Here is a 22,207-nt window from a genome sequence, read left to right as displayed (position 1 = left end):
TGGCATTTCTTTAAAAGAACACCTTTCTGCCAAGAGGCAAAAGAAAACCCCAGCTAATGTTTTCATATGTTAAGCCAAATAACACATGTTCATTGGACAGCAACTACCTCTCTTTTGAGGTATCTTCACAAACTAGACTGAGTTGCCTCTGGAGAACAAGGCATGAAACAGATCCAAAACACACAGCCATGTGCAGTGTCAGCAGTTACCTGGTGGGAACAGTGCAGACCCTGCAATGGGAGCCTTGTAAAGTGGCTGTTCAGGAAATGCACCTGCAACAGCTGTGCCATACTGCCAGAAACCATCCCCTGCACTCTCTGCAGACCTGCTACCTCTTGCTTTTAAGCAGTTCCTAAGAGAAGTCAGCACATTATCAGGAGATTTTATTTCACTATAGTGATGTCCAGGTTTTCATTAGAAATTTTGATGGTGTCAGAAGGCAACAAGAGATTGCATGATCAGACAGACAGTGCTGGGACAGACAAGGCTCTTTCCCACTCTGCTTTCTCAATAAAAATTTCAAATACTGGAATTCCATGGATATTATTAAATGCACATCAAACTGAACTACATGAGTTCCATTACCTAAAACTCCATCCGAAAGCAAGCCACAGGATGACAGTGGGTCTCATCTCAAACAGTTTTTTGTAGAGGCCAAACCTGTGCTGATCTCAACTTCAAAGACTATACATTACTTTGACAGAAAATGAAGGTCCAGAGAAAATAACAAAATTCAACCTTCTGAATTATTTCTCCAAAATTAAGGGATTTATTGGCTGACCATAATGCAAGAGATGAAGTATATCTGAGAATGGTCAGAAGAATATACAAGAACTGAATTAATTATGGACTTACTTGGGAGAGAAAGAAAATACTTGAAGAGCTCATTTTCACATTAAGCTAATTGGGAGATATGTGTATTGCAGTGGGGATGCATTTTTCTCCTGATGGGAGAGTGTCAGTCAAAGTCCCACCACATTCTTGGTAAATACCACCACGAATCAAGGAAGGAAAAAGCCTGCATTTTCACTTGTTCAATGGGGTTTTTTGTTGCTGTTGCTGAGTCTGACGGCAAGCTCCAAGGAAAATGAAGACTTAAATGAAAATTTTTTTTCAAAATAGATAGACACCTTTGAAAGCAAGAGAGGCAAATTACAGCTAGGGCCCAGAGGGAAACTTGGCTCATTCAGCACTAAAGGGAACAATGCATCTTTGTGCAATGGAAACAGATTCCATCAGTCTGCTTTGGAGGAGAGCACAGTTACCTCTTACACCACGGCACAGAGAGGACAGAAAACAGATCTTTACAGCCTTATTCCATGGAAGGCATCCTCTGAACACAGTGTGGACTGGAGGCATTTTCAGTCCTTCCTCCTCTTCTACAGGGATTAGCTCCTACACCTTCCACACCTCTGCTAGAAGTGACCACTCTTGCCATGGAAGTGCTTTTCGTAGTACTTCACAGATGCTAGAGCAAAGGCATACAGACAGCTCAACAAGCTGCTGTGAATCTTCAGCCTCATCAACTGATGAGGCTGAAGATTCACAGCAAGGTCCTGGCAGCACTCTCTGCTTACAGTGCTGATGTGTCCTTGTTCCACAGCCCATCATCAGCTGTGCTGCATGGAAGCAACTCAACTCATGAGAAGGCTGCCAAAAAATAGGAGGAAAAAAGCCCAGGCTGGATCAGTTCTGTGAAAAACGATTAAAAGAGTACAAAGGAAGATATGTGTCTGTACGGTTTTGTCTCACGCACACAGACAAACAGACACAGGACAAAAAGAGGAGAAGTCAGGAAAGCTGAAAATTCTCCCTCTGGTTTTGCTCATGAAGGATACAGAAAGTTGTCAAATTCCTCCTTCTGCAAGTACCACCACATAGTGGCCTTCCAGTTCACAATGCTTCATGAATCACAGAATCTTTAAGGTTGGGAAGAACCTCTAAGTTCACTAAGTGCAACAGTTAACCCAGCACCACCACGTCCACCACTAAACTGTATAGACAAGTGCAACATCTACATGCCTTTTGCATACTTCCAGGGATGGTGATTTCCCTGGGCGGTCTGTTGCAATAACAGATCACACTTTCAGTGAATATTTAAGATGCAATCTAAACCTTCTCAGGTGCAATCTGAGGTAATTTCCTCTCATCCTGGCATTTGTTACCTGACAGAAGAGATTGACAATCCAATGAATTACCTCCTCTTCTGAATCCATATTCATGCATGCCTGTACCATGCTGGAAGAGGGCTCTAGTCTAACTAGACTATAAGACCAACAGATCCTTTTACACCATTACCCTGACTTAATTCTCTGTTGATGACTGCATTTGCTGTATCTTGAGGTTCTCCAGAAAGCACCAGTTGGATGTTTTGTGGATCAACTTCTCATAGTACCAAGTTTGTTTTCAGGCACACTTGCTGTACTCCACTCACCAAGGTCTAAACTGAGGTGAGCTCAGTGTTCATCTTCTCTAAAATAATCTGTTCTCTGAACATTCAGAGAGCAAATTGTGGCTACCAGCTGTGACAAATCCTCTTGGATCCCATGACCACACCAGAGCTAAGAATGCACACAACACCACGACCCTCAGTTTGAAGTACACACTTCCTTGACTATGTTCTTACTCAACTCATTCAACCACAGACCAGGAGAAAAGATTTGCCATGATGCAAGTCACAGGCACTAGTCACAACTTGTAGCCAGACACCATCTCCCAGCTTCAGTTCCACCACTGGTAGCAGTGACTGTCTTCAGCACAGTGCTTGTCCAGACTCCTGTGGATATTACCAACCTTCAAAGCTTCCAGCAGAGCCATTTGGATGATGCTCCCTCCCTTGACTGTATCTGCCAAAACCAGCCAGGTGTGTGAAGACCTATTATTTAAACTGTTCAAACTATCCCTGCTAATTCTGTCCAGCTGATGGAGTTGCCAGAAGAGGAGCTGTGATCTGCCCAACACCTCCTGATGTCAACTCTTATGTCTTTGCAGGATGAGAGAAGAGTAAAAGCAAAACTAGATGTTCACCTCCATGACCAAAGATGAATATCTCTGACCATCAGCCAGGGAATGCTGGCAGCACAAGATGTGTTATATCTTCAAGCAGAAATGGAAGGGAACAACTGCAAATGCAATGAACTGAAGTGCAGAAAATATCTGAATTTCTTGGGTGTTCAGACAGAGCAACTGAGGCATGACACCTTCCCTAGGGCAGAATGAGGAGGCTATGGAAGGACTTAAGCTTATACCAGCTACCTCAGGTAGACCACAAATACATGGGTGGTTGTGGAACCTACCCTTTCTAATTGGAAGGGCTGTGGGGGGAAAACAGTGTGGGGAAGGCACAGGGTAAAGAAAAAATAGACTTTATTAATTGAAAAAAGGAATAGAAACTGAATAGTTCTGTATACTAGTAATCTTGTCATAAACAACTTTACCCCAAAATCCCCCAGATCTGCTTCTGGGCCAATCCTGTTCTCTCTCCAAATACTTGTATTTCTTACAGCAATGCCCCTAGCCCCCTATAAGAGGAAAAACTGCTGGTATCACAAAACATATAAGCAGTGGAGTGGTGAGGAAGCAATTAAAAACAGAACAAGTGTATGTACTGGGAGAGAAAGTGTTCAGTGCTTACAGCCCAGAGAAGGTCATAAGTGACAGTGGCACATAACCAAAGAAATGATAAATGGATTTGGCATCTGCATTAACTTCTTCTTGGTAAAATCCCATGAAGATTTCTGCTGGTTTTATTACCATGTGTGCACAAATCCGAAACACACATGCTGTATTTACTTGATCCACAGCTACAGTGCTTTTATATATCCACTTTTGCTCAGTTCTGAGGCCCCATTGCTTCCTCTTTTTTCCTGCAGAAGTAAAAACCTTCTCCCTTTATTGCAAGCAAAACTCTTCCTGAAAAGTAATTCTGTTTACTCAGAAATGCTTCCCAGCATTTACACTTGGAGAGCAGAAAGCACTAAGTTCTGCGAAAGATTTAGACTGAGTGAGAGAGTTTTGGAGAGAGAGCACTGCAGTGCTTAGGCTCATTTCTCACACACCATTTCAATGGTTGGTCCACACAGCATGATGAGTATGTGCAGGGCTCCTCTGCTTCCCTGCTCTGTGGTTTCAGTTTCTACATGGATGATATAGATACTATAAATGTATAATCGGTTTGAAAAATAATCTTATCCAGGGCAAATGGAAAACCAAAATCATCAACATCAACCCAAAATGAAGGGTTCGGCTAAAAATAACTGTGGTATTTCTGGTTTTGCCAAACCCAGTATTTTCAAGTAAGCTGGGGACTAATCTATCTCAGTGGCCACTTCCTGAGCTTGAAGACAGATAGCAACAGTCTCCTGCTCCTTACAATTGAAAACCAGCAGAATGAAATTACTAAGTGCAGACAATTAAAGTGCTCCATGATAAGCTTACCAATGGCGCTAACAAAACAGGCAAGAATCACACCAAATATAGACCACTGTTCTTTAGAAGACCCATAAAGAACAGTTGAAATGGAAGAGGAGGAGACTGGAGAGGCAGGAGGACTGGAAAAGAGTGAAGAGGGAACCAGAGTAGCAGAGATTTTCTTTTCTGAAGCCTCAGGGGCAGAACTAGAGGGATGGGGAACTTAAAGCTCCTTAACTGTTAGGAGACTATAGCAACAGAAGACGTAATGGCTTTCCCCTCTGAGCACTTGGAATAAGAGGGAATAATAAAACTTTTAGGTATCTACTGGCAAGGCAAAATTCACAGTGAATAGGCAGCATTTAGCCTTCAGATATGGACCAGGAATGATGGCACAGCATTACCTCCCCAAACATCTGCCTCCTGGGAGAGTCGATAGTGTGCCACCCAGCTTCCTCAGAGGCAGGAAAGTTGCTGCTTTCTTCCTTCTTGTCTGTTTCTTATTTCACTCTAGAGTTTTATCAAACTCAGAAACTGCCAAAACCCCAAGAACTTTCAAAATGGAACTCAGAAGTTTAAGAAAAACAAAGAAAAGGTTTGGTCTCCACAGCACAACTGTTATGCAGAAGTGCATTTTAGGCAATTTTTTAAAAATTAGTATCTTCAGAAGTGTGTTTAAAATGAAACCTCATAGCTTCATAATTGAAGTATGATAGTTTGGCTATTAATGCAACAGAAAAAAATAGCTTCCTCAAAGCATTTTTTCCATGGGTCACATGAAAAAAAAGAGCAAAGACTGTTTTTTATAAGTAGTATTTGGTAGCAAATGTTAAAAAAAGTCAAATACCCAATTATCTTATTGGAAGACAGGAACAGCTGGTATGTTTTAGTGAAGATAAACATCCAGAGTTGATCCTTGCTGTTTGAGAGTTCATCTTTTTTCTTCACAGGCTTTTCTGAAATTAGCCAATGCCTTATTCGCCTGCAGAAGAGGAAGCTGCTGCTAAGCATCAAGTAATTAATTCTTAAGTTCCAAGAAAGGTAATATTAAATATGCTTATCTATATATTTTTGTGAATTACATATGCATGGAAAGGATAGGAGTTGTGATGAAACTGTTCTGTTAGGGGAAGGGAAGGGAAGGGTGCAAGATTCCTCTATTTTAGGGCTTTTTTTCAGAAAAATGTTAAACAACGCAAATAAAAAAAAAAGCCCTGCTAGTAAGATGAGCTGTCACACCTTCTGGAGAAGCGTATAAATGAGCATTTTAAAACAGAAGACTTTGTAGACACAGATCGTGTTTTCCACATCAACTGCAACTTTTCCTTTTGTAATTTATACTGCAGTTTGAAAATGCCAGTTGAAGGGTTATGCAAGCTTCTGCTGTGAAACAAAAACTGGAAGGTGCTTCCACATTTCTCTCAAAATTAAGATGAAGCAAAGAGATGAAAAACATTCTAATTAATGGAATTTCTTAAAAGCCTTCTTTTCAATGAAATTGTTGTTCCATGGGTTCCTTCTGTGATCAGCTTTATATTCTTGATTGAATATCTCAGCTTGTTTTTTTCCTATTGATCAAAACCACACCCACAAAGGTCCCCCATGTTGATGTACTATTATTTCAGATGCCAGTCTTCAGTGCCCATATCAAAGTTGTTAGTATGAGCAGTTCCTAGGCACCACATGGCTCATGGCTATTGAAGAATGAATGAATCTCACTCATTCACAGTATTCCTCTTGGAGGTTATACATGTCTCTGTTACAGGAATGCTAGAATTTACTCCATGCTTTCCTGTGATGTCCACCCCAAGTAGCCAGTAGCAGGGACCCCAGTGGTAAAAGTCCTCCCTTACCCCCTCATGCCACAGGCCAGGATCTTGCACATCTGCACGCCGAGAACCTGGCAGAGTCCCTGCCTGCCCTGTCTCCCTTGTTCTTTACACCGTCTCTCCTTCTTTCTGCAGAAGGCTGTCACAGTTTGGTTCACATCCATGCTCTGTGGCTCCTGCTGGAAAGCATAGGGCCCAATGAAGAGTGTAATGCAACTAGTAGTATGAGCAGCTGCTTCCTACCACACGCCTGCCAGCAGATATAGGTGAGGAAGCCAAGAATGTGTGTGTGTAGAGGCACATATGTTACCACTCTCCTTCCTATTGTCCTCCCTGTCCAGCTAGGTCAGAAGTCAGCAGCAGGGGTGCTAGTAGGGTTTGAATGGGGTACAGCAGGATCGAGGGCTTGGGGCCAAGGGATCTGCAAGAGGCAGCATTTCCTGGCTCCCATGGGGTTCGCCTAGAGACAAGGCATGATGGCCTCCAACAGCATGATGTCTCTTCAAGGGACAAGATTTCTCTACTCTTGAGTTTACAGGCATAGCCTTTATGGGTCAGCCTCTCATTTGAGAAAGCAAAACCTGGCATAGCCCTCTGAAGAGACTGCCAACCTACAGCTGCTAATTTATGAATTACTAATTCATAAATGTAGAGCTTTGGGGAGGTCTCTTTGTCAGAAAAGCAGCAGAGACTGTCTCTTTCTGACAAGCAGAAGCAGTACAGCAGGGAGTTAAAGGGGTTATGAGACACACCCCACTCCCTGGTCTCCAGCACTCCTATGTGTGGGTTTTAAATCTGGTGTTTTTTATTTTTACAATGATTCAGAGGCACCACTCAGCTGCCTACCCTGCTAGACTTAGGACTACTGTAGCACCTCATGAATATCAATCTTCTCCCTCCCTATTCACCTTCATCAAATGAACATCAAAGACTCTCCTGAAGTGCTTGGGAGGGAAAGTTAACATTTACTGTATATTAAATGTTAACTGGATACACCCCAGTTCACCTTTGCTTTTACATACAGGTCAGAAGGTTGAATCATACTGAGACAGGACTGACCTACTCAGGTTTTGCTCAAGTTATTGAGGTTGCCTAGTTATTCCTTTTAAGCCAGACTCTTAAAGAGTCTGGCACACAAGGCTGCAGGGGAGCTTCAATGTTTCTGAAAATCTCATTAGGCATCTAGCTGTAATCTGAACCCACAGCCTTAGCATACAAATATTTGACCTTTCATTACTAGAGCCATGTTGTGCAGAGGAGATGCTATTGTGAGAGCTCTGCCCTGTCTCCTGTGAACATTCTCAAATAGCTACATTACACATCCTGAGGTGCTGAGAAACTCCTGCTCTGCAAGGAAGAGAGAACAACAGGTAAAATTTCAAGAGGGATCCTTTCAGCTTCTAGTACCTGGGATTAGACATGCAATCATTCTGGGTTCAGAAAAAATTCAACACTTCCTGAAGCTTAGAACCCTTTATTCAGAATTAACTGCATGGCTCTGTACACAACTGAGGCATCTTTTGCATAGCCAGTCCCTCTGCCAGCAGCTGACTAAGCCTCAAGGATGGAGGGAAAGAAGACAGAAAGAAGCAGGCTGGATTTTTGCCTTGTCTGCCAGACTTCTTGCTAAGATTGAAAACTTGACTTGCAAGGAATCCGTTTCCTTGCAAGAACATTTTTAAGGCAGAGTACAGCAAATGCTAGTTCCCAGCCCTGCAGCAGCAGCTTCTGCTAGGGCAGATGTAGGAATCATAAAATGGAGGGAAAAAAGTAAACAAAAATCTTGATTCCTTATATTCTTGATTCCTACAAGGCAGTGTAAGAGCACAACAGGATACTGAACTGCGTATTTGTATTTTTCATGCTAAAGGCAAATAAATCACCCTAGACACTGACTCCTTAAACACTCAGGACAGATTATAAGCACAACTCGCTCATCGCTGGCATCACCCCCCAACTTCTAACAGTCAGTTTATTTAAAACCTGCAAGCTAGATTTGAGCCTTCTGCACAGAGAGGTCTAGTATGCCAAGTTGCAACCCAAAGTGACTCTTACTACCAGACTATAAACCCCAGAAAATAGGGCTAAGAGTTCATTATGAAGCTGGTGACAGACTCCTAATTATAGTGGTGCTATCAAGCATGATAAAGGCTGGTTGGTTTTATTATAGTCTCATCCAAAGACTTGTTGGATGCTGGATTAGCTCATCTTTTCACTCCTGTTGAACTGCCATATGCTTCTTTTTCTCCTTTATGTAGCATTTGGCAGGAGTTATTTGTCAGCATTTAGAAAAAGGAAACACGTCTGCAGAAACTTCATTTCTTGTTCTTTCCATGCAAAGTTTCTTGTTTTACCTGATAAAGCCTTAGAAATTGCATTTTCATGTCTAAAGCAAAACTGGATAAGAAAAAGTTACTATTAAAACATGAAATATAGACAGTCTTAAACTGTCTTGATCACAATAATGCAGTATAACATTTCAGTATACTTTAAAGAAACAGATACCTCCATAAAAAGCTGTCTCTTTCTCCCTCCCCTTGCACATCAATTCTGCCCGATTTCATATCCACTTCAAATATCTGCAAGTAAATCAGAGCAAAATGCAGCATTTTACCAACAGATTTGATTATTTATTCATCACTACTGTCTACCAGCATTGTTGCAAAGAGCCAAGTTACAAAGAACAAGTCACAGGAATAAAAACAATATTAATGCAAAGGCTTTTAAAAAAGCCTCTTGTTTGGCAGCTGTAAACCCACTGAATGTCACAAGCTTAGCCAATACACCATAGGAGAAAGGATTTAATTGCTTCTAATCCCAGATATCAGAGAGTTGGGAAGAACTAAGTAGCACCTGTATGGAGACAAACCAGGAAACCAGAACAGTACCTTCGCTGGACAGAAAAGAGAGCTCCAACAGTCATTTCTTGACTTCATAGACTTTGGAGAAAAACTGAAGCAATGGCAGGGCTTCACAGAGGTAGCCAGAGAAGAGGCAGATTATTTCAGTTGTGCATCAAAACACGCTCAGAAGAGATGGGGCAGGTGGCACTATCAGCTTCAAACATGGAGCAGAGTTTGGCAACAGATGAGGATTTTACTGCCCCATGTGATTTGAATCAGACACACTTACGGCACCACTTTCCACTGTCCTTCCTCCCCTCCCTCAGCTTCCTCTTCAGTGAGAGCACTTCTGCTATGGCAAACAAGGTACTCTTCTGTAGGCATCTCCTATGAGTGACGTACTCTCCCAACAAAAGTCATGGGCTCATCTCCAGATGGAAAGAAACACAGTTTATTTCAGAGGGAAAAAAAGAAACGGCCTTGAAAGGCCACAAAAAGTGACCTAGGGGCAAGATAATGAGAACTAATAGAGCACTTGTGAGAAAAGGAAGGTCACCTGTCACAGTTGCTATTCAGCTCTGCTAAGTGGTTTTATTGATGGGTCATTAAGGGATTCTCATCCACCTACAGCCTAAAAGAGGTTTTATAAAACAGGCAATCAGAAAAAAAAACCCAAACAAAATTGCCTTGGGTTTAAAGTGTCTCAGCCTAACATCATTATGCACTGAGAAGTGCATAATGAAGGTATGAGTTTTAATTAAATTTTATTTTTAAATTTAAGTGCAGTCTTCCTGCAGCCATGCCTCATCACCAACAGAAAGTTCATGTCTTTGGATAGCTGAACCCCACCATAATCCAGTTTGCCTGAAAATAAGTAGTATAATTGATTTCATGATTCTCTGAGCCCTTTGGTGTAGGCTTTCAGCTGTCCTACCATTTGCAGGTGTAGATATGTAGTAGATAAAGATTAATGCTTATGTGCCAACCCAGATGCTGAGCCTGCCAATTTTAGGAGCGCTGCAAAACAAGCCATGAGATGCTCCCACAATTTCGATGTAAGTAGGCCAACAGAAAACTGAATGAGTAAGGCAATTTTGATGGCTAGGCCATAGCTACAGTAAGCAGTGGACTGGCAGCATAGTTAAAAGCAGACAGATTTTCTTGCTTTCTCTTCTTTTTCACCTTCAGACACAGGCAGTGAATCTCTGCAGGGAGGGATTGAAATTTCACCAGCACCTGCAGTAGCATGCAGGCATGAGTAGCACCCAGCTTCAACAGTGTCTTTATACAATACTAAAGAATAACTAAAGAGCCACATATTACTGGTGAAAACCCTACAGTGAACAAGAGCAAAAGTCATTTCAACATTGATTGCCTATAGTGTTCTATGATAAATAATCTGATTTCTGCCATTTTATCCAGAAAAAAAAAAAAAAAAAAAAAAAAAGCTATTGACAAGCACTATTAATACATTTGATTTTTGGCTTGCATTTTGTAGCTTAACAGATGACAGTTTCCAGGAATGTATTAAGCTGTGAGCAGAGTATAGGTCCATACACATCTATTACTCCTAGGGACCTCTGCCTGTATTATACACACCTTAAAGCTCCCAAATGGACTCAAAAATTGTCTTGCAGACACTATTGCATTATGCCCCACTTAAATCTTTCATCCCCCTCCTCTGTATGGCCCGGGCTCAGTCAAGAGCCATAGGGAAGAGGGGCATCACATATCCCAAGTGTCTGCTCACACACCCAGGCTCCAGGGGCTGGGTAGGAACCAGTTTCCCCTCAGTGAAGACAAGACTTGCACAGCCCACAGGCATCACCTCTATGGGCAAATTCGCTGCTGTGAGTTAAAGGCCTGCTAGCTGGTGTTAACTGAAATGTTTTGAGAACTTGCACATCAATCTGTTTTGGTCAATATTCACAGAAAAAGCACAAGCATCTCTCACAGCGACTCCCCTCTGTTGCCAAATCCTGCGTCTGAGCTGTTAAAAGAAAAGGTCACCTAAATTTAACAGGACTAACAAGGTATTTTCTCAGTCCTCTTTCTTGGAAACAGCTGAGTTGCTCTGGCTAAATGCTGTTTTTAATTTTTAAACAATAATGACAGAATATTCAGTAAGAGGCAGACACTGAGTTAAAGAAATCTCTGTGCAAGCTGTTAAAATTTGGCAAACTTGTAAGCGGCTGAAAATAGAGTCTTATAATGGGAAGTGTCAAACAACCTTGATAATAGGCAGCATTACCAGTCTGCTCGGTAGTTCAAAATTATGTTTTATTACAGTGTTAAATATGCCTAAGCTCCGTTTACCAGTTCCACCATTGCCAGCCCAAGAGCAGCTGCTGGCCGATGGCAAATTAACAAGTTGTAGTTTTCCTAGTGTAGACAAGAGGGTAGTTGTTTCTGGCTTTCAGCAGTTGGAGCAGGTTCATCTCAGCGGTTTTTATAGAGCTGAGCATGTTGGCATATGGCCATTAACACATTTCTCAGGTGGCTCCCTGCAGTAATAAGGTGGCCTGAACATATGAGAAGTAAGATCAAGTCAGGTTTTTCCAGAAGCTGGTGTAAATGTAGTCAGCAGGTGATCTTGAAGAAAGTACTACAAAGTACACACATTCCCTTTTTGCTATTTTGGAAAACAAATTAAAACTCAAGTTGACAGTCAGGAAGTCCAGGGCCTTTACTGTATCACAGGATGAGATTTATACGGTCAAGTTCAGAAAGGGGTCTGGGGACTTTTCTTCTGTGACAAAATAAAAAGTGGTCTGCTTCTGCATTTCCTTCAGGAGAACCAATGCCCATTACAGAGCCAAACCCTGAAGATCACCAATCTTTTTCCTGCAAAAGATGAGCCACATGAGTTCCCACCCTGAAAGACCATCACTTTTCAAAAATTCAGAAATTTTTAACAGTCTCCAAGAAGATCTTCAGATAAATCATGCAAAAAGGCCCTATTTAAGGTGCCAGAATCGCATGACACCAACCAACCTTTTACCACCCAGGACCAGTCAGTCTGTAAGAAAGGCTGCCAGTTCTAAGATAGTCTAAAATTAAAACTACAGCTCACATTGTTCCTATGGAATAAAAAAAGGAGTGGATGGACACGACACCCTTCCCAAGCTGCATGCCCTGGGGAAGCCAGATTTTGGCCATCACAATATCCCTGGAAGAAAACCACTACTTTGGGTGTGCCAGGGAGCAGCTGCCCAGCGCTAGCGGTACAGAGGATAACGCTTCACATGAGGATAGATCAGGAGAGCATGAAAGATAAGTAGTTGCCTGTCAGCACTGGGCTGGGCACCCACTGGCATCTCTCCTGGACGAGTCACAGCAGGGAGCTGAGAGAGTTGCTGGCACAGCATCACAGTGACACAAACATGGCCATATCCCCCTCTTCTTGTTCCCCAGTTAACTCCCTCAGCCACTTTCACACTTTATTCTTCCCTCCACAAACCAAATGGCCCCTCTTGGGGGCCAAGGTCGAGGCATGGTGATGATTTGGGGCTGTGACACACAAGATCCCAGAGGAACCAGGCCTGGACCACATCATTCAACCTTCCATTTTTTTTTCTCCAAAGTGAGACTAGCAGTCCTCACTGGCACAGAGTTACAACAATACATTTTTGAAACTTCAAAGCATCCACATATAACAGTAAAGGATCCAGAGAAAGAGTCTGCTAGCAGTGTATAAAAGCAAAAAGAATGGATTCAAATCAACTCTGCTGCTCAGCACTGCAGTTCAGTCATCTATGCCTTTCACCCTGGTGATCTCAGAGGGTGCATCCCTGGCTAGTGGGACAGAAACCACTGCAGAAACAGGCATGTGCTGCCCCAAAAGTGGTGAGAATTGCTTTCAACATGCTGGCACACAGGGCCAGGGACCAGTTTCCAACTACTGGTAGTGCCAGCTCTTTTTTTTACCTGGTACATGCACAGGTTGAAATGCAAAGTGGGTACTGGATGTTTTTCAGAGAGATTAAATAATCTTTTGATCTTGAGAACAGAGGGCAGCATCTTCAGAGACTGCATGTGCATCTTTTTCTGATGATCAAGTCCCTTTGAGGTATCTTAGAGAGGACATGCTGAAAACACCTCAAGTCTCAGGGTATCTGGCTAATCTAGACTCCAGAAGCCTTGTCTGTATTCAGCAAAAATATGATTTGTTTCTTTAACATCTCTTACAGCCTCTCAGCTTTGATCAACATTTCCCCCATCTCAGGAGCAAAACTCCACTTCTCTGATTCTTTCCATATGTCTTCCAAAAGCAGAATCCTCTGCTAACCAATTCCTGTACCACTGGTCCCAAAGGACCGGCTCAACATCTCTATGGCTTCAGAGCCACTTGTTGCAGGACTCCTGTTGCCCATGAACAAAGTATAGTCTGAAAAGCATCAGGGCATCCAGAACAGCTGAGTTTTTAATTCCGAGACCACCAGGGCAAAGGTGAGAAGCTGCTGAACTCTCAAATGATCCAATATGGAATAGTGAGGAGAATGGGAGAAACAAGCTATTTTTCATAGGCAGTAATTGGGATAATGAAATAGATCCAACTTGGGCTAAAAACCAAGACTCCCTTTCCCGCAAGAAGGAAGCAGTAGAAAACATTTTTTACAAATTGTACCACCGTGATAACAGGACAGAAACTCACTGGACTCTATCTTCTCAAGGACAGAGATGCAGCAGGCTGGATTTCTCTTTTAGATGCCGGGTAACTCTTCCATGTACAGTGACTGATGTCTACCATTTAGTTCTGAAATTCTCACTTCTACCCTTCAGAAAACAATCTTATTAGAAAAATAGCCTTATGAGGCGAAGAAGCAAAGAATTGCAGTCCTTCTAAAGAAAGGCTCTAACAAGTATCTAGTGCTCTGACTGAAGGAGTAGCTATACACCAAGTCTTTTTAAGCAGCAAACATAGCTTAAGGAATTCCCACATATGCCTCTGTATGCTTCTACCTCAGCTGTGCCCATTCTTGTACTACACATTGTTAACTCATACCTGAGGCAACATGGATTTTAAAAAAAATAAACAAAACTAAAAAGTTGTTTATATTTTAAAGTAAAATAATAAATCTACTTATTTCAGTAGACTCTGGCAAGCACTGAGAGCAACAGAAGAAGGAGACATTCTCCTTAGGATGACCAGTAGAAAGGCACTGAAGGGAAAGCTTAAGATACTCAATATACCTTAAGACCACAAAGAAATATAAAGTTTGGAACATGACTGGAACCTGGTACACCTGTGTCCTAGTTCTGTCTGCCTATAGCACTGGTATGGATATGGCAGAGCAGTCATTTACAAAAACATCTTGCAGTGCTTCAATATGGAAGTATTCCTGGTAACTATGTCAGTCCAAGCTAAAAATAAAATATAACTGTTAGTCATTTGATCCCTGTCCAAAAGCCTGGACAACTCATTGCAGGAAGTTTCCCTGTGAAGAAAAGACAACAGTAATAATACCCAACAGCTCTTGAAGCTATGATTGCTGAGATGGTATTTCTTTCTTATATAACTTTCTCTCCTCTAATAGGATTTGTAATATATATATACGTACCTCCGCCTCATGATATTGATAAGGATTTTTCCTTGCAAACTACTGATTACTTCAAAGGAGCAGTGTCATCAGTGGAGAAGCAACTTGTTCAGGCAGGAAGGTGTAAGAGAAAATGATTGTTCTGCATTCAAGGAGGAGAAATAAATACTCTGCCCTAGTTCTCTCACTAAAGAAGTACACTGCAAATTGAGAGAGCTCTTACTCTTACTTATAAGATAAAAATATGCATGCTGCCACAGAGTGCTTTCTATTTGAAATGCAGGAAGATTTGGGGGTCAAAGTGGGAGAGAGAGGGACATATTTCAATCCTCTGGCTGTTTTAGGGAAAGGCCCAGCTATAGTTCTGTTAAGAAACTGAAGACACTGAACAAGGGAGTGAAATAAAGTGCTGCAGCAAAACCTTGATGGAGCATACGAGGAAATTTGTGCTGTTTTTCTGCCTGAGAAGAGAAATGAGCAGAGGTAGCACATGCAGCAGCTCCTATGTCTTCTCCAGGCTGGGGAGAGCATGGCCACCTCCCAGCTTCCTCCTCTCTCCCCAAACCACAAACTCCTTTCCCAGCCTGCAATCTTTCTTCCCACTGCTCTGGCAAGGGCGCGTCTTTCTCTTTCCTTTCTTAGCCTTAGCCCTAAGTTGCCAAGCAGGTTAAAAAAGCCAGAAAAAAGCTGAACATGTCCACAGAAGGACGTGGGGGCTAGGGTGATCCTGTGTCACGTTAACAGACCACAAGAACTCGCTTCATAAATATCCCTTAATATTGTAGGATATTACCCTCAAATTAAGTTGAAGCAAACCATATCTGTAAGAACAGACTATGGTTGAATTGCAGCTACTAATAGCAATAGCAAGCAAATCATGCCACCCTGACTGTGACTAGGTCACCGTTATATCCTCATCAGACACCTTCAGGAAAATGGAGATGCAAATGTTCCCTAAAACTGCCATTAGCACAGCATGGGCTGCTGGGTATATCTGGCTCAGGCACACCAGCCTTAGCAGCGGCTTTGTACCCACCGGCCTTCTGCTGGAAAACCTGAGGCTTTCAGGCACACCAAAACAGAGACTCAGGCACCCTCTCAACCTGCCACAGCAGTATTTCACTTGAGTTTTGGAAGTCAGCAGGTGTCATTTTCTGAGAAAGTCACAGAAGACATTATACAGCATTTTTTAAAGTTAAAATATTGAGCTGTCAGCCCGAATAATTTGCTCTCACGAGTTTATAAGTGAGAGCCAAGAAGCTACTGAGGTTGAAGACTTGTTAAATACCACATTAAAAGAATATTTTAGAGAACAAAGAAGTGTTTTAGCAATACTTAGGAATTGAAAATAAGTTCACTGTGGAAACTGCAGACCATTTAAGACACAGATCTTGAGCAACAGAACCTAAATGTTCATAGAAAATGAAGAACATACAAAATTAAGATATAGAATCCTCAGGAAAATAGTCAGTATACCTCTAGGAAAATCAGACCTATAATCCTACTCAGAAAATGTCCCCAGCCTGACAAATTTAGTTAAAGAAGGCACATGATGTCTTTCAGCAAACTAAGCATCTTATAACTAAGCTCTTATAACTTAACAGTCCTATTTAAAAACAGATGCCACACAAGTTAACAAAGCAGATTAAATAGCTCATAATTCCCAATGATTATCATTCAGTCCTTGGTATACCAGCTCTCCTAGTCTTTATAAGAAACAAAACCTGAAGCAAAACCACTTCCAGGAATGTGGAAGTGCTAGTTAAGAAAGATAGTGCTGGTATTAATCCATCATTCTGTCAATTTTCATGCAACTTGAACAAAAGCACAAGTGAAGTTCAAAGATATGATGACGTGGATCATGAGTTATAATAAACTCAATTGAACATCAGCATTATTACTGTAACCAAACAAGATCATACAGAAAGCAGACCCAAAATTTAATTCATGGTGTTGGAATGTAATTTGGAAGACAGTAATGTAAAAGATCATTAGGGTCACAGTTGTTTACCTGCTAGCACAATCACTCCAGGGAAGTGGAGAGAGAGAGCAAACATGATACTCCAACACACACAGCATCAAAGCACCATGTTGAAATGGTGAAACGTAATGACATCATTTAACATTGGATTTCCTAAAATGTATCTGTTTCTGACATTGACTGCTTGAATCTAATGTCATTAAATTGGTAAGAGCTCAGATGGGAAATAATACGCTCTATTTAAGAACTAGACTTAAAGACAGACACTATAGCCAATCCATTTAATTTAGTTGAGAGGACGTAAAGAGAGGATGATAAAGAGGTGATGAGCATTGTCTGTGCCAGCTTATAGATGTTAAGTCCTTTTCTAAGAGTTGATTTGATCAGAGAATGCCAATCCACTGGATTGAAGTTGTTCTTAGGAATTTGGCAGATTTTATAAGCACTCCCACATCTCATAAATGAAATAAATCCTTGAGAAAGGATCACTGGCTACTCTAGAATCAATTTTCTTCACAGAAAAACCAAGGCAAACTGACATTATGGGCACACCTGCATCTGAACTGAGGAAAGAATAAAAAGTGCCTTTTCAACTCAGAATTAACCACTGCAGACTACTTGATTTTTCCTGTTTTTCCCAGTCAGCCTCTCACCTGTCAGACAGGGATCAACTGCTTCCATAGGTCCCCTTTGACCTTCAAAGCAACAAGTGCAGGTGCTCATTTCCATCTAGATCTGACCCCAGCCTCTTCCAGGGCCAAACCAAAAGCCCCCTTTTTGGATAAACAAAATTTGCTGCTCTGACATTCCATCCCTCACAATGTTTATTCATATTCAAGACACGCCAGGAAAAATGAAAATGTGACTTTAGCACAGGAATAATTGATGACCATTCAGAAACCATTCAACAGATGTGGTAGAGTAATATAGTGCAACTAACTTCTCTAAAGACATGTCTTTAGCTTCCAAGCTTCATCCTTACTGGAATATGGCACCAATTTTTTAATTATACTGCTACTATGAAGTGGTAATGAGCATTAGCTGATGACTCAGAATAATAATTACTAGGTGGTGCTATCATGAAGGTACAATTTTAGAAGCCAAGCAGGTGTTACTTTCCTGAATGATTCAAAAATCACAAGCAGCCAATCCTCTGGTTAATTGCACCCAGAAGCTCTGCACATCTGAAATGCCTTTTTTCACATGTCCAAAACAGGCGGAGAAGGAAGTTTTTCCTTAATAACGCTAAGCTGATTGGTTGTCAGTGTTCAGAAATAATTCCCCAAGTACAAGGTTTGGCTTTTTCATGATGTGTCAAGCATCTCTCTATTAAAAAGGTTAGGTTGCCTTTTCTTGCAGAAAGAAACATTTCAGGCTTGCTTCCACCTAAACATTCCACATCCCCCAATTCAGAATGTCAGTCATTTTGCATCAGTGGCAGCGGCGGCAATAAATGCCTACTTGTAATTACAGCATATTGGTTTTAACATTAAATGAACAAAATAAATATATAGAAATCTTCATTAAAAAAAAAAAGACATTAAAAAGGGGGCTATTTTTAAAGTAGCAGAATACAGATTTGAAAACAGTAAGTAACCCTGTAAAATTGTGCAGCACAGTCTTGTAGCTCTGAATTCTGGTAACTTGTTGGAAAATACCTGTTATAAAAGGCTTCCCTTTTCTCCTGAATTGTTCTCCAAGCTACCCCACTGCACCATAAATTGAATTGTGAGAAGATTTCAATGTCTCCATTTCTAATGAAAAGCCAGCTGACTGGGGATATATCTATGACATTTGTACTACAGAGTATTTCAACATGAGATTGTTTGTGACAGCAATTCAGAGGTACTGAATCTTGCAACTCCCTTCTCTCCTGAGTGCTTCAGTAGTTCTTTTTTCCATCACTCTTGAAATAGCTGTATGATGGAGTTACATGGGACTTGTTATAGGAACAATAGATAGCTGATTTTTTTAATCACTATTAGAATTTTTTTTTAAAAAAACACGCTTTTTTAAAAGTGTGTTTTTTAAAAAACCCACAGCTTTTCCTTTTGCATATCTTAAATCCTCTCCCACAGCACTGCTACTTCAACAATTCAATTAAAATTTTGGGCGATAGCATGCTCTTAATTTCTTTATTGATTAACTGGTGTACTAAAAAAGGATGATTGGGAAGTCTTTCCCCATGCTATGGTGATTTTTCTTTTTTGTAAGGGATTTGCAGGGAGTTAGTGATAGAGGCAAGAAACAACAAAACCCTGGGTATGTTGGGCCATCAGCTGTGACGTGGGCTGGTGGAGGAATCCTGTCTTCCACTGCAAGCATGCCCACAGTGACTAATGCCTTCACACCCTGCAGCATGGGATCACTCTCACTCCATGGTTATGCCATATTTAAAGCATCTGGTGGTAATTTAGAAATACAAACCTAAAAACCAGACAGGCACGTACTTGGTAGGTCTACTATACAGAAAAGCTGTGATGCATTCACAGGTAAAACAAATAAATATTGACCTTCACCCTTCTTAAATCTGAGCTGGGGAGTTTACCTGTTTACTACCTTGCTTTGAACACCAAGAAAAGACGAATTATCCACCTGTTACAACTGGCAGTTGAGCAACACAAAAGAGATGTTTGCAGTGGTAGACAGATGAGCTGCATTACTTTGGAACTAGCCTGCTCTATGGAGGTGCTATACCCATTTTAGGCCCATATTAAAGCAGATTATCTATTACCACTGCAAGCAATCTCCACTATCAGACATATGTTGAAGATATCACATCAGGCAAGCTGCCCTCATGGATGGTATGCACCCAATTAACATGCTGCAAGAACAAGGAAAATTTCTCTCTGACCTCCTCCAGCTGCCTCATGGGCACACAATGCCTCCGAGCTCCACAGTGGGCTCCTCCACTGGCTCATGCCAACAAACCTGTGTGTCAGTGCTTGGCTCTGGAACCCCCAGCACAGAACTGCAGAGCTATTTATTATTACATGTAGTTTAAAGATAGCAACTTTTTATGAAATTAATCACATTTTATTCTCTTGGAAACCACTGGAATGTACTGAAGTGAACCCAATGTAGGGTGTGATTCAGGAAATGTAACTACATTCATTGAAGATATTTAAATGTTAATCTGTAAATATGTTTGTTCCTTATTCCATCAGGATTTGTTTCCATTTCTTTGAGCCCTTGAGCCCCTCATCAGACAACACCATCTCCCTTAGAAGGCTGGAAGCAAAAGAAGATGACACTACTGAACCTGGGCATTTCAACTGGAGCCCATCTTCACACCCAAGATCATCCAGAGCCACCCCTTGCCACCCAATGCTAAATGAGCTCAAGACACTTGAAAAACAGCCCAACACACCCACTGTGATTGTGCTAAGCCATTTGGAATTAAGGCCCCTGGTACCACCTACTTTGATGCACAGCTTTTTGTGTTGTTTAGAAATGTGAGAGCTGTCCTGATAAGACAGTGGAAACATCCTCTAGTCCCACACACTTCCCTGAGAACAGACTTCATCTCACTTTCTGCAGAGCAGCCCAAACTAGTCATTAGGTTATTTCTGTTTTCAAGGAGACTGATGCCTCCCAGGGGCAATTCAGCTTCCCTAGTTTAGGTGCTTATCTCAGGCTCGCATGAATCACCTCAGCCTCCCCTCTTCCCATCCCCTGATGACTGTTTGCTGTAAATAAACGTACAGAGCTAGAGATTAGGTGTCTTGCTGAAGACACTCAGGGAAAATGAACCACATTTTAACAGTAGCCAGCAGCAGCCACTGAAGACCATTCATTTTTCATGCCAAATATCTTCCCACATTCCTAAGAAAAATGAGTTTCAGGACTTTCTAAACTGAAAGTTGCATCAAGGCTTTAAAGTTACTAAAGGTCTTATTTTCTGTGTATGTGCCTAATCTCCACATCACTGGCATCTAAAAGCTTTCTGCAGCAATTCCATGATTTAGCTTTCCCTCGAACAGGAGAAGGGGCAGAAGAGGGAACAGGGCTTTAAGCCTGCTGTCTGATAATTGTATTTTTCCTAGTCTGTACTTTTAAATTACATTATATTTTCTCTCTCATGCCTTTTTTCACCCTCAACTGAAGAGTTTTTCTTCTAAGAAAAGGTGCCCCAACCTTCAGGTAAAATGAGCAGAACCCTCCAGGGTATTTAAGATTCAAAAGTTTATGGATCTATAAAATCACAGGGATAATTCTGATTTTGCTCTCTACTCCTCTCCCAGTATTTCTTATTTTCTATTTACTTTACTGACTACCACTGCACATTGAACTGACATTTACAAAGTATTATCCACTGCACCTCCAATAGTACGTTGGGGCTTTTTAGCCCCTCAGCAGAAGAGGATTATTTCCTTTCCCCTTCATGCATTATTTTGCATTCCTTGACACTGAATTTCATTTCCCCTTATTTCTAGCTTTGTGTTAAAAGAGTCTCTGCAAGTCATTTTAGGCAGCTTCAGGTCAGATTATTGTAAATAATTTTGGCATTCTCTACAAGTTCTGTCATCTACTTAATATCAGATCATTTTTGAGTATGTTGAACAGCTCCAACAACAGAATAGATCTTTGAAGGACTCATCCCAGTAATAGCTGCTATGGAACAAAGATGCTAATTAGGTATTCCATTTCTTTGTTTCCTATTTTTAATCACTTAGCACTTTTTCTTTCATTCCCTGATAACTGTAGTTCGAAAACGTTTCTGTGAAATATAGCTGGTACTTCTATTTTCTAAGAGCTTTCTACAAAGTACCAGCTAGATCTGCTGTATCCATATAGTAGCTTCCCTCCAAAACTTGCACAGAATCACAAGAAGCAAATTCCCTTTACAGAAGACATGCTGTGTCCTCTCTGGTTCAGGTTCATTATAGTTCTGTTATCTACTGCTTCTATTCCTATTCTGATTTTGCAAAACTATGTAATACAGGAGCAAGATTTACTGATAATCTCCCTACACGACCCGCAGAAGCCCTCACTAGACTGGTATTGGTTTATTTAAGCAGACAGCAAACTAGGAACAATTTCTTATTTTTATTCCTCTAGAGCTCTGCATGAACAGCATCCAGCTCCAGCGCCTTGTTACCTTGTTACCAGAATTTTTTTTTTTGTGAGAAGCCTTTTAGAACTGACATTTCAAAAAGTGCCAGGCAACTATCAAAGAGACATGTCTGGTCCAGTGAAGGCAAGTCCCTGCAATCTGGCTGCCTTGAAGATACCAACAGCAGTTTTAGCAAAGCTAAGGATCTGTAGCCTAAGAGCAGCAAAGACATGAGAAAAGAGGGAGTACAAGGTAAAAGGATAAGGGATGAGTCACGCTATTTAAATAACTGACATCTAAGCTTCCCTTCATTTTGGCACCTAATAACATGCGTGTCCTCAGCCCTCTCAGACTGGAGGATAGGGGTGTAGGCAGGAGCTCTGTTATTCATCTACTGCATACAGGTGCCACCCGTAGCCCCCTGGGGTGGGATGCCCTCGTGCAGAGTAAGTCAGTCTGCAGTGACACCTCGGTCAGCCCAGGTGCATCATTTCCCATGTGCAGTAGGGACTTCCAGTACTGGGGATCCCACACCACTCTAACAAGGA

The 22,207-nt window shown here is 41.4% G+C and overlaps 1 protein-coding gene across 5 annotated transcripts in view; it reads right to left on the bottom strand.

Moving 5' to 3' along the window:
• The window catches only part of PLXNB2 (plexin B2), a 257,236-nt gene that overhangs the window by 202,007 nt on the left and 33,022 nt on the right, over positions 1-22,207 (bottom strand). Inside the window, exon 3 of one of the 5 annotated variants that reach the window (XM_048300734.1) lies at positions 8,745-8,818. The exons of the other annotated variants lie outside the window; for them this stretch is intronic. The gene's annotated coding sequence lies outside the window, so the exon portion shown is untranslated. The remainder of the gene's footprint in view (positions 1-8,744; positions 8,819-22,207) is intronic. 5 annotated transcript variants of the gene reach the window in all.

Source organism: Corvus hawaiiensis, chromosome 4 (assembly GCF_020740725.1).
Source record: "Corvus hawaiiensis isolate bCorHaw1 chromosome 4, bCorHaw1.pri.cur, whole genome shotgun sequence".
NCBI lineage: Eukaryota > Metazoa > Chordata > Aves > Passeriformes > Corvidae > Corvus > Corvus hawaiiensis.
This window is presented reverse-complemented; position numbering and strand designations above follow the sequence as displayed.